The sequence below is a fragment of the Schistocerca americana genome, unplaced genomic scaffold, assembly GCF_021461395.2.
Source record: "Schistocerca americana isolate TAMUIC-IGC-003095 unplaced genomic scaffold, iqSchAmer2.1 HiC_scaffold_389, whole genome shotgun sequence".
NCBI classification, from domain to species: domain Eukaryota; kingdom Metazoa; phylum Arthropoda; class Insecta; order Orthoptera; family Acrididae; genus Schistocerca; species Schistocerca americana.
The window spans coordinates 85,001-90,000 of NW_025726114.1; the positions used below are offsets into that span (position 1 = coordinate 85,001).

The 5,000-nt window shown below is 51.3% G+C and overlaps 1 non-coding gene across 1 annotated transcript in view; it reads right to left on the reverse strand.

Annotated features, from left to right (window-relative positions):
• Positions 1-579, reverse strand: part of LOC124582026 — a 1,910-nt gene extending 1,331 nt beyond the window's left edge. The window contains exon 1 of the ribosomal RNA XR_006973648.1: positions 1-579. This exon is cut by the window's left edge and continues 1,331 nt beyond it. This is a non-coding gene — a ribosomal RNA (small subunit ribosomal RNA).
• Between the last annotated feature and the right edge of the window lie 4,421 nt (positions 580-5,000).

Genomic DNA, 5,000 nt, shown 5'->3' on the forward strand with positions numbered 1-5,000 from the left:
CAGACTTGCCCTCCAATAGATACTCGTTAAAGGATTTAAAGTGTACTCATTCCGATTACGGGGCCTCGGATGAGTCCCGTATCGTTATTTTTCGTCACTACCTCCCCGTGCCGGGAGTGGGTAATTTGCGCGCCTGCTGCCTTCCTTGGATGTGGTAGCCGTTTCTCAGGCTCCCTCTCCGGAATCGAACCCTGATTCCCCGTTACCCGTTACAACCATGGTAGGCGCAGAACCTACCATCGACAGTTGATAAGGCAGACATTTGAAAGATGCGTCGCCGGTACGAGGACCGTGCGATCAGCCCAAAGTTATTCAGAGTCACCAAGGCAAACGGACCGGACGAGCCGACCGATTGGTTTTGATCTAATAAAAGCGTCCCTTCCATCTCTGGTCGGGACTCTGTTTGCATGTATTAGCTCTAGAATTACCACAGTTATCCAAGTAACGTGGGTACGATCTAAGGAACCATAACTGATTTAATGAGCCATTCGCGGTTTCACCTTAATGCGGCTTGTACTGAGACATGCATGGCTTAATCTTTGAGACAAGCATATGACTACTGGCAGGATCAACCAGGGAGCTGCGTCAACTAGAGCTGAGCAGCCGGCCGCCCGGGAGTGTGTCCCGGGGGCCCGCGCGAACACGCAAGCGTCCGCTCAATTATTCTGCAAACAGGAGGAGGCTGAGCTCCCCTGCACCATACACCTCGAAACCCTCTCAGGTCCCGGCGGCGCGCAGCGCCGTCCTAAGTACTTGGTCGGGTTCGAGAGAGGCGCAATCGCCCGGAGTTTGGCGAGTAGACGCTTTAGGTGCGACCACCCGTGCTCCCAACTGAGCTTGCCGCTGCCGACAGAGGCCCGGGAGCGTGCTGTCGTGGCATTGCCGGCGGGAGACAACACGCGCCACCTACGGTGACCGGCAGCTCCAACGCCAGCGCCACAGAAGGACAAAAGCCCCACTTGGGTGCCGAAGCGAACTCTCCCAGCACAGCGCACGCGCCAACACGTCCGCACAGCTGCGATACAAACCACCTGCGAGAACCGCAGAGGCGACCGAGCAGCAGACGGCGTCGCGGCGCCGAGCGCCGGGCGGCGGCGCATCCTCAGCGCACACAGTCCTCAATCGGACCAGCACACTGCAGATGTCCACCGCGCTTCGCACCGGGCCCGCGAGGACCTACTTTGGCCGCACGGCGCCGCGTGCAGGGTGCGCCGGCGCGCAGCTGCGCCGCCTGCCGCCTCCGTCGGCCGGCGCGCCTGCCACTGGCCGCCCCCACCAGCCGGCTGTAGCGCGTGCGCCCACGCACCGCACGGCCAACACGCCGGGAGGCCCCCCCTCACCGGCCGGGGACGGTCCCACCCAGCCACCGCCGCGTATCGCTTCACACCCACATGCCATTCACGTTCGTGGGCATGGTGGGTATCGCTGCAACAACCGGTTGGTAGCTCAACCGATCGTCGCCATCACTGATTCACCCCTAGCGAGAACAACCGCACCACAACGGTTTACCAGTTGTTCATTTGCGTAACGTCACCAGCAAACGTAGGCGTCCATCGCCATTTGCAAATTCAACGATTGTTGCATGCCTGTGTCAGGTGTCACGACACACTGTCTGCCCACATACACGCAACAACATGTCCACGCTTAGCGAACACGTGGAAGGTGGCCCCCGTACGTATGCGATGTCCATTGCGCGAACGACTGTCAACCGGCCTCTGTCGCATGTCGCAGATGTGGAACGCAGTGCACCGTGCTATCACGGTGTGTGAGAAGAGACGACTACGTCTGACAACACGCGCCACTACATCAACAGACGGCTCATGCTGATCGCCATCCAGGGCATACCACACTGCAATCCAGCTCTTATAGGGAGACGACACGTAGCTGAGTGCACAACATTTGGACCGCATGGTTCGCCGTTGTTGGCGCAGTCGTTGTACGGTCACATGTACCACGATGTATCATTCAGTACATGAGGACCAATGTGCAGTACAGTGTGTGATTTGGACGTACAACATCAGCGGACAGTTGACACAGGCCGTACCACAGCGTAGGCTAAGTGCTTCGCCATGCGAATGCCAATGAACAACTGCAAATGCCAATGAACAACTGCAAAGGGCATTGAGCATGTACGTCCTGCTGCCATCCACATTACAGTGTATAGCTGCAAGGTGTTTAACATGAAGCGATACACTGGGGACCGGGCAGTGCGAGTAGCAAACTATATTGCGGGGGTTGCAGTTAGGCAACACTACACTAATTTAACGCGTCGTATGACAATTACAGAGCAGGTTAAGGCCCAACGTGTGTTGGGTTAAGGCCCAACGTGTGTTGGGTTAAGGCCCAACGTGTGTTGGGTTAAGGCCCAACGTGTGTTGGGTTAAGGCCCAACGTGTGTTGGGTTAAGGCCCAACGTGTGTTGGGTTACGTTAAGGGGCAATGTGGGTTACGTTAAGGGGCAATGTGGGTTACGTTAAGGGGCAATGTGGGTTACGTTACGGCGCAATATAGGTTACGTTACGGCGCAATATAGGTTACGTTAAGGGGCAATGTGGGTTACGTTACGGCGCAATATAGGTTACGTTACGGCGCAATATAGGTTACGTTAAGGCGCAATATCGGTTACGTTAAGGCGCAATACAGGTTACGTTAAGGCGCAATACAGGTTACGTTAAGGCGCAATACAGGTTACGTTAAGGCGCAATACAGGTTACGTTAAGGCGCAATACAGGTTACGTTAAGGCGCAATACAGGTTACGTTAAGGCGCAATACAGGTTACGTTAAGGCGCAATACAGGTTACGTTAAGGCGCAATGCAGGTTACGTTAAGGCGCAATGCAGGTTACGTTAAGGCGCAATACAGGTTACGTTAAGGCGCAATGCAGGTTACGTTAAGGCGCAATACAGGTTACGTTAAGGCGCAATACAGGTTACGTTAAGGCGCAATACAGGTTACGTTAAGGCGCAATACAGGTTACGTTAAGGCGCAATACAGGTTACGTTAAGGCGCAATACAGGTTACGTTAAGGCGCAATACAGGTTACGTTAAGGCGCAATACAGGTTACGTTAAGGCGCAATACAGGTTACGTTAAGGCGCAATACAGGTTACGTTAAGGCGCAATACAGGTTACGTTAAGGCGCAATACAGGTTACGTTAAGGCGCAATACAGGTTACGTTAAGGCGCAATACAGGTTACGTTAAGGCGCAATACAGGTTAGGTTAAGGCGCAATACAGGTTAGGTTAAGGTACGACATAGGTTAGGTTAAGGTACGACATAGGTTAGGTTAAGGTACGACATAGGTTAGGTTAAGGTACGACATAGGTTAGGTTAAGGTACGACATAGGTTAGGTTAAGGTACGACATAGGTTAGGTTAAGGTACGACATAGGTTAGGTTAAGGTACGACATAGGTTAGGTTAAGGTACGACATAGGTTAGGTTAAGGTACGACATAGGTTAGGTTAAGGTACGACATAGGTTAGGTTAAGGTACGACATAGGTTAGGTTAAGGTACGACATAGGTTAGGTTAAGGTACGACATAGGTTAGGTTAAGGTACGACATAGGTTAGGTTAAGGTACGACATAGGTTAGGTTAAGGTACGACATAGGTTAGGTTAAGGTACGACATAGGTTAGGTTAAGGTACGACATAGGTTAGGTTAAGGTACGACATAGGTTAGGTTAAGGTACGACATAGGTTAGGTTAAGGTACGACATAGGTTAGGTTAAGGTACGACATAGGTTAGGTTAAGGTACGACATAGGTTAGGTTAAGGTACGACATAGGTTAGGTTAAGGTACGACATAGGTTAGGTTAAGGTACGACATAGGTTAGGTTAAGGTACGACATAGGTTAGGTTAAGGTACGACATAGGTTAGGTTAAGGTACGACATAGGTTAGGTTAAGGTACGACATAGGTTAGGTTAAGGTACGACATAGGTTAGGTTAAGGTACGACATAGGTTAGGTTAAGGTACGACATAGGTTAGGTTAAGGTACGACATAGGTTAGGTTAAGGTACGACATAGGTTAGGTTAAGGTACGACATAGGTTAGGTTAAGGTACGACATAGGTTAGGTTAAGGTACGACATAGGTTAGGTTAAGGTACGACATAGGGTAGGTTAAGGTACGACATAGGTTAGGTTAAGGTACGACATAGGTTAGGTTACGGTACGACATAGGTTAGGTTACGGTACGACATAGGTTAGGTTACGGTACGACATAGGTTAGGTTACGGTACGACATAGGTTAGGTTACGGTACGACATAGGTTAGGTTACGGTACGACATAGGTTAGGTTACGGTACGACATAGGTTAGGTTACGGTACGACATAGGTTAGGTTACGGTACGACATAGGTTAGGTTACGGTACGACATAGGTTAGGTTACGGTACGACATAGGTTAGGTTACGGTACGACATAGGTTAGGTTACGGTACGACATAGGTTAGGTTACGGTACGATATAGGTTAGGTTACGGTACGATATAGGTTAGGTTAAGGTACACATTGTTGTAAGGAAAGGTTTAATGGGGGGCGGGGCGGGGCGGCCGGTTTGTTGATTGTGATTATAGTAAGTGGATGCCTGCGGCATCATCTGATTTGCCACGTCAGGATGCACCTTTGGCTCATGACAGGCGGCGCTCTCATTCCATGCTTGTGGCAGACCTGTGTCTTTCATTCCTGCCATTGTTTGTGTGCTGTGAGAGGAGGCAGTATTGTGATGTTGGGTGCACCCCTGTGTAGGACATGTGTGGGTGTTGGTGGCTTGGCTGAGCAATGGTGGTTGTCGGGTGGGTGGGATATTCTGTTTTCTGAGTGGACCTCCCAGTCTGGTTATGACAGTGTGGATTGTCTAATGTGGCGGAGAGGATGCACTGGGTGTTGTTCCATGCTGGTGCTTACATATTGTCTGTGTGCGTGTTACAGGCAGAGAGTAGTGCGTGATAAGGGTGTGTGGCTGACGTGTGGTTGTGATTGTGAGCAGAGTCTTTCAGCAT